The sequence below is a fragment of the Passer domesticus genome, chromosome 9 (assembly GCF_036417665.1).
Source record: "Passer domesticus isolate bPasDom1 chromosome 9, bPasDom1.hap1, whole genome shotgun sequence".
Taxonomy (NCBI): domain Eukaryota; kingdom Metazoa; phylum Chordata; class Aves; order Passeriformes; family Passeridae; genus Passer; species Passer domesticus.
Genome location: NC_087482.1, coordinates 45,844,454 through 45,855,829, shown reverse-complemented (window position 1 = coordinate 45,855,829; position 11,376 = coordinate 45,844,454).

The following is an 11,376-nucleotide window of genomic DNA, read 5'->3' as shown; positions in this document are numbered from 1 at the left end:
CCAGGATGGGCCAGGATGGGCCAGGAGGGACCAGGATGGACAAGGATGGAGGACTTCTCTCCACAACCTTTATGAGGAGAAGGTGGATGTTCATGCTGGGGCTCTTTCCCCACTTTTTGACCCTTTTGCAGCTGCCTGCAGTGTGGAACAAAGGTGCCTCACCTGGGGCTTGCCCACGTGCTGCCAGGGCCATTGGAGCAATCTGCTGCTGCTTGGGAATGGGTTCAGGAGCTCCTTTGAAAAGGCTGCCAGATCACCCCCATAATTCACTGCAGAAGGACCCATTGTGGCTTGAGAGGAGGTGTCCTGTTTCCTTAAATTAATGATACACTGCAGGGCTGCACCATATATTTAAATTGCCATTTACTGTAGTAATAAATATTAATCATCCTCTAAAAGAAGAAACGGGCCATTGTCAGAAGGAAGTAAAGGAACATTTCATGTTACCCCAGGCTGTCTTGTTTCTGCAGGGACACAAGAAAAATTGTGTTTATCATCTGGTATTTCAACAGAAAAACACTGTAGGGCCTCTCTAAATCCATCCAGCTTAACTGGCTGCTTGCAAGTTCAGAAAACAACTATGGATTTAAGAGAAAGCATTTATTTCCCTATAGTTTAGCTGCAGTTTATCAAACGTTCTGGCAAGCTGAAAGAGCGCGTGGGGATGCAGGGCCCTGCCGTGGCACGGGCTGTGCCAGGGTGGCAGAGGCAGCACCAGGGACACTTCCATCCTGCTCAAAGGGACACTTCCATCCTGCTCAAAGGGACACTTCCATCTCCTGCTCAAAGGGACACTCCCATCCTGCTCAAAGGGACACTTCCATCTCCTGCTCAAAGGGACCCTTCCATCCTGCTCAAAGGGACACTTCCATCTCCTGCTCAAAGGGACACTTCCATCCTGCTCAAAGGGACACTCCCATCTCCTGCTCAAAGGGACACTTCCATCCTGCTCAAAGGGACACTTCCATCTCCTGCTCAAAGGGACCCTTCCATCCTGCTCAAAGGGACACTTCCATCCTGCTCAAAGGGACACTCCCATCCTGCTCAAAGGGACACTTCCATCTCCTGCTCAAAGGGACACTCCCATCCTGCTCAAAGGGACACTTCCATCACCTGCTCAAAGGGACACTTCCATCACCTGCTCAAAGGGACACTTCAATCTCCTGCTCAAAGGGACACTTCCATCCTGCTCAAAGGGACACTCCCATCCTGCTCAAAGGGACACTTCCATCTCCTGCTCAAAGGGACACTCCCATCCTGCTCAAAGGGACACTTCCATCTCCTGCTCAAAGGGACACTCCCATCCTGCTCAAAGGGACACTTCCATCTCCTGCTCAAAGGGACCCTTCCATCTCCTGCTCAAAGGGACACTTCCATCTCCTGCTCAAAGGGACCCTTCCATCTCCTGCTCAAAGGGACACTTCCATCTCCTGCTCAAAGGGACACTTCCATCTCCTGCTCAAAGGGACACTTCCATCTCCTGCTCAAAGGGACACTTCCATCTCCTGCTCAAAGGGACACTTCCATCTCCTGCTCAAAGGGACCCTTCCATCTCCTGCTCAAAGGGACACTTCCATCTCCTGCTCAAAGGGACACTTCCATCCTGCTCAAAGGGACACTTCCATCTCCTGCTCAAAGGGACACTTCCATCTCCTGCTCAAAGGGACACTTCCATCTCCTGCTCAAAGGGACACTTCCATCTCCTGCTCAAAGGGACACTCCCATCACCTGCTCAAAGGGACACTTCCATCTCCTGCTCAAAGGGACACTTCCATCTCCTGCTCAAAGGGACACTTCCATCCTGCTCAAAGGGACACTTCCATCCTGCTCAAAGGGACACTCCCATCACCTGCTCAAAGGGACACTTCCATCCTGCTCAAAGGGACACTCCCATCCTGCTCAAAGGGACCCTTCCATCTCCTGCTCAAAGGGACACTCCCATCCTGCTCAAAGGGACACTTCCATCTCCTGCTCAAAGGGACACTTCCATCCTGCTCAAAGGGACACTTCCATCTCCTGCTCAAAGGGACACTCCCATCCTGCTCAAAGGGACACTTCCATCACCTGCTCAAAGGGACACTTCCATCACCTGCTCAAAGGGACACTTCAATCTCCTGCTCAAAGGGACACTTCCATCCTGCTCAAAGGGACACTCCCATCCTGCTCAAAGGGACACTTCCATCTCCTGCTCAAAGGGACACTTCCATCCTGCTCAAAGGGACACTTCCATCTCCTGCTCAAAGGGACCCTTCCATCTCCTGCTCAAAGGGACACTTCACTTCCATCTCCTGCTCAAAGGGACACTTCCATCTCCTGCTCAAAGGGACACTTCCATCTCCTGCTCAAAGGGACACTTCCATCCTGCTCAAAGGGACACTTCCATCTCCTGCTCAAAGGGACACTTCACTTCCATCTCCTGCTCAAAGGGACACTTCCATCACCTGCTCAAAGGGACACTCCCATCCTGCTCAAAGGGACACTCCCATCACCTGCTCAAAGGGACACTTCCATCCTGCTCAAAGGGACACTTCCATCCTGCTCAAAGGGACACTTCCATCTCCTGCTCAAAGGGACACTTCCATCCTGCTCAAAGGGACACTTCCATCTCCTGCTCAAAGGGACACTTCCATCCTGCTCAAAGGGACCCTTCCATCTCCTGCTCAAAGGGACACTCCCATCCTGCTCAAAGGGACACTTCCATCCTGCTCAAAGGGACACTTCCATCTCCTGCTCAAAGGGACACTTCCATCTCCTGCTCAAAGGGACACTTCCATCTCCTGCTCAAAGGGACACTCCCATCCTGCTCAAAGGGACACTTCCATCACCTGCTCAAAGGGACACTTCCATCACCTGCTCAAAGGGACACTTCAATCTCCTGCTCAAAGGGACACTTCCATCCTGCTCAAAGGGACCCTTCCATCTCCTGCTCAAAGGGACCCTTCCATCTCCTGCTCAAAGGGACACTTCACTTCCATCTCCTGCTCAAAGGGACACTTCCATCTCCTGCTCAAAGGGACACTTCCATCTCCTGCTCAAAGGGACACTTCCATCCTGCTCAAAGGGACACTTCCATCTCCTGCTCAAAGGGACACTTCACTTCCATCTCCTGCTCAAAGGGACACTTCCATCACCTGCTCAAAGGGACACTCCCATCCTGCTCAAAGGGACACTTCCATCACCTGCTCAAAGGGACACTCCCATCCTGCTCAAAGGGACACTCCCATCCTGCTCAAAGGGACACTTCCATCCTGCTCAAAGGGACACTTCCATCCCCTGCTCAAAGGGACACTCCCATCCTGCTCAAAGGGACACTTCCATCTCCTGCTCAAAGGGACACTTCCATCCTGCTCAAAGGGACACTTCCATCTCCTGCTCAAAGGGACCCTTCCATCTCCTGCTCAAAGGGACACTTCACTTCCATCTCCTGCTCAAAGGGACACTTCCATCTCCTGCTCAAAGGGACACTTCCATCTCCTGCTCAAAGGGACACTTCCATCCTGCTCAAAGGTCACTTCCATCCTGCTCAAAGGGACACTTCCATCCTGCTCAAAGGGACACTTCCATCTCCTGCTCAAAGGGACACTTCCATCTCCTGCTCAAAGGGACACTTCCATCCTGCTCAAAGGGACACTTCCATCTCCTGCTCAAAGGGACACTTCACTTCCATCTCCTGCTCAAAGGGACACTCCCATCACCTGCTCAAAGGGACACTTCCATCTCCTGCTCAAAGGGACACTTCCATCTCCTGCTCAAAGGGACACTCCCATCCTGCTCAAAGGGACACTTCCATCACCTGCTCAAAGGGACACTCCCATCACCTGCTCAAAGGGACACTTCCATCCTGCTCAAAGGTCACTTCCATCCTGCTCAAAGGGACACTTCCATCCTGCTCAAAGGGACACTTCCATCTCCTGCTCAAAGGGACACTTCCATCTCCTGCTCAAAGGGACACTTCCATCCTGCTCAAAGGGACACTTCCATCTCCTGCTCAAAGGGACACTTCACTTCCATCTCCTGCTCAAAGGGACACTCCCATCACCTGCTCAAAGGGACACTTCCATCTCCTGCTCAAAGGGACACTTCCATCTCCTGCTCAAAGGGACACTTCCATCTCCTGCTCAAAGGGACACTTCCATCACCTGCTCAAAGGGACACTCCCATCACCTGCTCAAAGGGACACTTCCATCCTGCTCAAAGGGACACTTCCATCCTGCTCAAAGGGACACTTCCATCTCCTGCTCAAAGGGACACTTCCATCCTGCTCAAAGGGACACTTCCATCTCCTGCTCAAAGGGACACTTCCATCTCCTGCTCAAAGGGACCCTTCCATCCTGCTCAAAGGGACACTTCCATCCTGCTCAAAGGGACACTTCCATCTCCTGCTCAAAGGGACACTTCACTTCCATCTCCTGCTCAAAGGGACACTTCCATCCTGCTCAAAGGGACACTTCCATCCTGCTCAAAGGGACACTTCCATCACCTGCTCAAAGGGACACTTCCATCCTGCTCAAAGGGACACTTCACTTCCATCTCCTGCTCAAAGGGACACTTCCATCACCTGCTCAAAGGGACACTTCCATCCTGCTCAAAGGGACACTTCCATCACCTGCTCAAAGGGACACTTCCATCCTGCTCAAAGGGACACTTCCATCTCCTGCTCAAAGGGACACTTCCATCCTGCTCAAAGGGACACTCCCATCCTGCTCAAAGGGACACTTCCATCCTGCTCAAAGGGACACTTCCATCTCCTGCTCAAAGGGACACTTCCATCCTGCTCAAAGGGACACTTCCATCACCTGCTCAAAGGGACACTTCCATCCTGCTCAAAGGGACACTTCCATCTCCTGCTCAAAGGGACACTTCCATCCTGCTCAAAGGGACACTTCCATCACCTGCTCAAAGGGACACTTCCATCCTGCTCAAAGGGACACTTCCATCTCCTGCTCAAAGGGACACTTCCATCACCTGCTCAAAGGTCACTTCCATCTCCTGCTCAAAGGGACACTTCCATCACCTGCTCAAAGGGACACTTCACTTCCATCTCCTGCTCAAAGGGACACTTCCATCACCTGCTCAAAGGGACACTTCACTTCCATCTCCTGCTCAAACGGCGCCAGGGGCACGGCAGGGTTTCACTGAGGTGAGCTGCTGTGCCCAGATGTGCGCCCAGAGCCTGCCCTGGGTGTGTCCTGGGCAGCTGCAGGCCCTTCCCACAGCCGGCTGCAGCAGCAGGAGCAGCGTGCCCAGCAGCTCTGCCCACCCTGAGCAGTGAATTCCCTTTCTTTCCTTTCCCCTCCGGGAATTCTGGGTTTGTGGCTGACATTCAGTGTGAGCAGTGCCTGCCTGGAGCGTGCCCAGGTGTGGCCTGCAGCCCCTCTGCCATTTCCTGCACACGCAGCTTTACCCCCACCCCTCCACCAGTTTGTGTTAATCCTCTTTATTTCCTCCTTGTCCCTCCCTGGCAGCTCCAGCTCTGTTCTCCCGAGGCTCAGGTGTGTCTCTGCTCTGGTCTGAGGGCTGTAACTCCCCTGGGGAGGTTGTCCTGCCCTGGCTGCCCCGAGGAGCTCTGCCCTGGGATGGAGGGGCTGAGACCCCTCTGTGTCCCGAGGGCCTGGATGGAGAAAAGCACAGCTGGAAATGGCCCTTCCCAACAAGGGCCCTCGTCTTTTGGTCAGTTCAGTCACTTTGGGGATGCTCACAGGCCAGGGGCAGGCCATGCTGCCCTTGCTTTAACCCTGGGAGGGAGGGAGGGAGGGATGGAGAAGAAAGAAAGACAGAAAGACAGAAAGACAGAAAGACAGAAAGAAAGAAAGAAAGAAAGAAAGAAAGAAAGAAAGAAAGAAAGAAAGAAAGAAAGAAAGAAAGAAAGAAAGAAAGAAAGGAAGGCTGGCACTAGCTGGCTGTGCCACGGTGTGTGTGCCCATCCGTCAGTGCCTGACACCCTCACACACTCAAACACGGGTTTGGAATGTGGCTCTTGGCCACAGATGGAGCAGATTTACAGCCCTGAGCTCCAGAGCAGCATGAGGAGGTAAATCTGGGCAAAGGAATTTCCTTGTACCTGTCATTGTAGAGATTTCACACAGCGCTGCTCCAGCAGAATTATTTATCTCTACAATCACACCAACAAGAGAGGAAACAGTGATATGTAAGGGATGTGGATGGGTCTGTGTGAGAGAACAGCACAGTGCAGGTCTGTCACTGTGTGTGAGAACAGGACAGTGCAGGTCTGTCACTGTGTGAGAACAGGACAGTGCAGGTCTGTCACTGTGTGAGAACAGGACTGTGCAGGTCTGTCACTGTGTGTGAACAGCACAGTGCAGGTCTGTCACTGTGTGAGAGAACAGCACAGTGCAGGTCTGTCACTGTGTGTGAACAGCACAGTGCAGGTCTGTCACTGTGTGAGAGAACAGCACAGTGCAGGTCTGTCACTGTGTGAGAGAACAGGACAGTGCAGGTCTGTCACTGTGTGAGAGAACAGGACAGTGCAGGTCTGTCACTGTGTGAGAACAGCACAGTGCAGGTCTGTCACTGTGTGAGAGAACAGGACAGTGCAGGTCTGTCACTGTGTGAGAACAGGACAGTGCAGGTCTGTCACTGTGTGAGAGAACAGCACAGTGCAGGTCTGTCACTGTGTGAGAACAGGACAGTGCAGGTCTGTCACTGTGTGTGAGAACAGCACAGTGCAGGTCTGTCACTGTGAGAGAACAGGACAGTGCAGGTCTGTCACTGTGTGAGAACAGCACAGTGCAGGTCTGTCACTGTGTGAGAGAACAGCACAGTGCAGGTCTGTCACTGTGTGAGAACAGCACAGTGCAGGTCTGTCACTGTGTGAGAACAGGACAGTGCAGGTCTGTCACTGTGTGAGAGAACAGGACAGTGCAGGTCTGTCACTGTGTGAGAACAGCACAGTGCAGGTCTGTCACTGTGTGAGAGAACAGGACAGTGCAGGTCTGTCACTGTGTGAGAGAACAGGACAGTGCAGGTCTGTCACTGTGTGAGAGAACAGCACAGTGCAGGTCTGTCACTGTGTGTGAGAACAGCACAGTGCAGGTCTGTCACTGTGTGAGAGAACAGGACAGTGCAGGTCTGTCACTGTGTGTGAGAACAGGACAGTGCAGGTCTGTCACTGTGTGAGAGAACAGGACAGTGCAGGTCTGTCACTGTGTGAGAACAGGACAGTGCAGGTCTGTCACTGTGTGAGAGAACAGGACAGTGCAGGTCTGTCACTGTGAGAGAACAGGACAGTGCAGGTCTGTCACTGTGTGAGAGAACAGCACAGTGCAGGTCTGTCACTGTGTGAGAACAGGACAGTGCAGGTCTGTCACTGTGTGAGAGAACAGGACAGTGCAGGTCTGTCACTGTGTGAGAACAGGACAGTGCAGGTCTGTCACTGTGTGTGAGAACAGGACAGTGCAGGTCTGTCACTGTGTGAGAACAGCACAGTGCAGGTCTGTCACTGTGAGAGAGAACAGCACAGTGCAGGTCTGTCACTGTGTGAGAACAGCACAGTGCAGGTCTGTCACTGTGTGAGAGAACAGGACAGTGCAGGTCTGTCACTGTGTGAGAACAGGACAGTGCAGGTCTGTCACTGTGTGAGAGAACAGGACAGTGCAGGTCTGTCACTGTGTGAGAACAGCACAGTGCAGGTCTGTCACTGTGTGAGAACAGGACAGTGCAGGTCTGTCACTGTGTGTGAGAACAGCACAGTGCAGGTCTGTCACTGTGTGTGAGAACAGCACAGTGCAGGTCTGTCACTGTGTGAGAGAACAGCACAGTGCAGGTCTGTCACTGTGTGAGAACAGGACAGTGCAGGTCTGTCACTGTGTGTGAGAACAGCACAGTGCAGGTCTGTCACTGTGTGAGAACAGGACAGTGCAGGTCTGTCACTGTGTGAGAGAACAGCACAGTGCAGGTCTGTCACTGTGTGAGAACAGGACAGTGCAGGTCTGTCACTGTGTGAGAACAGGACAGTGCAGGTCTGTCACTGTGTGAGAGAACAGCACAGTGCAGGTCTGTCACTGTGTGTGAGAACAGCACAGTGCAGGTCTGTCACTGTGTGAGAACAGGACAGTGCAGGTCTGTCACTGTGTGTGAGAACAGCACAGTGCAGGTCTGTCACTGTGTGAGAACAGGACAGTGCAGGTCTGTCACTGTGTGAGAGAACAGCACAGTGCAGGTCTGTCACTGTGTGAGAACAGGACAGTGCAGGTCTGTCACTGTGTGTGAGAACAGCACAGTGCAGGTCTGTCACTGTGTGAGAGAACAGGACAGTGCAGGTCTGTCACTGTGTGTGAGAACAGGACAGTGCAGGTCTGTCACTGTGTGAGAACAGCACAGTGCAGGTCTGTCACTGTGTGTGAGAACAGCACAGTGCAGGTCTGTCACTGTGTGAGAGAACAGCACAGTGCAGGTCTGTCACTGTGAGAGAACAGCACAGTGCAGGTCTGTCACTGTGTGAGAGAACAGGACAGTGCAGATCTGTCACTGTGAGAGAACAGCACAGTGCAGGTCTGTCACTGTGTGAGAACAGCACAGTGCAGGTCTGTCACTGTGTCAGAACAGGACACTGTCACTGCACGTGGCACAGCTCACAGGGACTCATTTGCCACCTTCCCAACAGGCAGCAAGAGCTCACCAGCCCAGAGCTGGCTGGGACAGGGCTGAGGGAGTCCCAAAGGAGGGGGGTTTGATGGCCCAGGACACGGGGAAGTGGGGTCTGCCACTTCTAGGGAGGAACACTTATTTTTCAGAGGTTATAAAGTAGTAAAGTAAGTGACTTTGCCAACCTTACCCCTGCAGCTTTTCCGTTGTTCCAATTCCTTTAGAGAATGAATCTTCCACCTTTGAATGAATTCTGCTCTTTTGGCTTGGATTAGGGAAGCAGTAAATGGTGATCAAATTAAGGATAGTCCCAAGCTCTAAATAGGAGAACATGGGAGCAGGGAACCCACGGAGGCTGCCCACCCCTGCTCTGTAAGGAACATTCTTACCTGCAGGCGAGCAGCAATACAGGTCTGCAAACAGTGGGGAGGGAGATCTGGGGATGTGCCAGCTGAAGGGACCTGGGCAGGAACTGGTGCTGCAGGGCACAGAGAAGGGCCACGAGAGGGAAATTCCCAGTGGCACAAACCCTGGGGCAGTGCTGCCCACGGCAGGGGCTCTGGGGGCTTGGGGAATCCAGCCGAAATGGGCAATCAGCTGAGGAATTCCTGCTGGGACGGGGCTGAGGGGCTGCAGAATTGGCACAGAGCCCCGGCAGGGCTGGAGCTGCTGGGATCAGTCCTGGGGTGCTCTGGGACTCTGGCTGCCTTTTCCAGCGAGCCTGGGGGCTGGCAGGGGGTCTCGTATTTGTAATTGCTGCAGCAGGAGCAGAAAAGGGCTGTGCAGCCTGAGGGACAGCAAAAAGGCAAGCAAACAAACTCCAGTGTAAGTTAGAGCTACCCAGGGATTTTTCTAGCTCGTTTCTGGCCCCAGTGAGGGTTTTATGTGTCTCTTTCCTCTGAGCAGCCAATAAAAACAGCCCTGCCATGGAAACTGCCTCCCTCACCATGCAGAGAGCCAAGGAGCCCTTCTGAGGATGCTGCTGCCAATTAGCCCCAAGCCTTGGACACACAAAGCCCTTCGGAGGAGCTGCTCACTCACAGAGCCCTTGCCATCAACATCTTTATTTTAACCATTCAGAATGGGTGTGAGGGCCCTTCAGAGGAGCTGCTCACTCACAGAGCCCTTGCCATCAACATCTTTATTTTAACCACTCAGAATGGGTGTGAGGGCCCTTCAGAGGAGCTGCTCACTCACAGAGCCCTTGCCATCAACATCTTTATTTTAACCACTCAGAATGGGTGTGAGGGCCAGTCCCAGCTCCTTGGGAGGATGGCTTTCCTGCAGGGATGGTGTTGGTGGGAAGCAGTTTCCCATCACACAGAGCTCACCCACGAGTGCTCCTGTTGGGGGTCCCAGCCCCATCCTGAATCCAAAGACAAAACTCCTTTTCTAAGGTTCCCCACAGCCCGTACATACCATATTTGCAAAGCAGTGTCTGCATAACTCATTGCTGTGGAAAGAGTCATCAGGATGATGTATTGAAACCCAGCCATCTCCATTATGGTATGCCATGTATGTTTTTAGAAGCTATTTTTAAAATTAATAGTACTCTGTAATGCTGATAAAGTAGAAAGCATTTATAATTTGTTGCACTCCCAACCTCTTCCTAAGCCCACATTAGTTCACTTTCCACCCGACTGGAGGACAATTTTTTAAAGATATGATGGTTTGGAATTTGTTAATAGTGTATTAAGGGAAAGAACCCTTTGTTATTTAATGAGAACATGGCTCTGAAGTGTTATATAAAAGCTGTTGTGCTTCCTCTCCAGCACTGATTTACGCCTCACTGTGCCATGGCAGGGCTCCCAGAGCTCCTGCCACAGCAACTCTCCTCCTCATCTCCCAGCTTGTGCTCTGGGCCAAGGCTGGGCTCAGCTTGGTGCCACGGGCAGGGAGCTCTGCCCCGTGTCCACACAGGGAGGGGACCCAAGGGAGCTGCTCAGCCCTCTCAGGGCTCCGGGGAGCAGCACTCCGCGGGACACTGAGCTTTATCCAAGTACATGGGTGTCCATGCCCAGGCTCTTTCCACCACCAGGTTCAAAATCCCCAAGGAACTGAGGTCCTGCTGGTGTCCCTTGGCTTTCTGCTTGGAACAGGCAGCTCCTCTCTGACAATGGCACCTCCTGGCAATTTCCCTTTCTGCTGCCCCCCAGCTGCTGCCAGGGCAGGGCAAGGCTGGGCAGGTGGCAAAGCTGATCCCCAGGGATGTGGCACCTGGCACCTGGCACCAGGACACCCGCCTGGGCTCTCCTGCTGCCAGAACCACGCTGTGCAGGACACTGGGTGCACTTGGGCAGACCTCGGGGCGTAAACAGAGCCTCTCAAAATTATTCATGGTGTTTTTCTAACCTTTTTAACGAGGAGATGCTCACTTCCAACAGCACTGCCAGTGTTGGCATCCTTGAATTTTTTTCTGTCCAAAGTGGTTTAATTGAGCTAGGTATAAATAGCATATCAGTAAACAAGACCTTTTGGCTCTGTGAATCATGTCTAAAATATTTGAAGCCCTCCACAGGCTCTCTAATGGTGAAGAATGTGCTCATTAGGCTGGTCCAGATGCGTTCTGCAGCCCAGGGAGAAGCTGTGTGCAGCAGATAAATCACAGCAGTGCTGGTGCTCCTGCTCGCAGACACCGGGCGCTCACAGCTCTGGCAGCCCCTCGAGGACCCTGGCACGTGTGGCCCTTTGCCCTTCCCACATTGACACAGTTTCACCCCAAAATAATTTTGACGCCGGAATGGCAGGACCCGAGTTTATTTCCTTCCACTG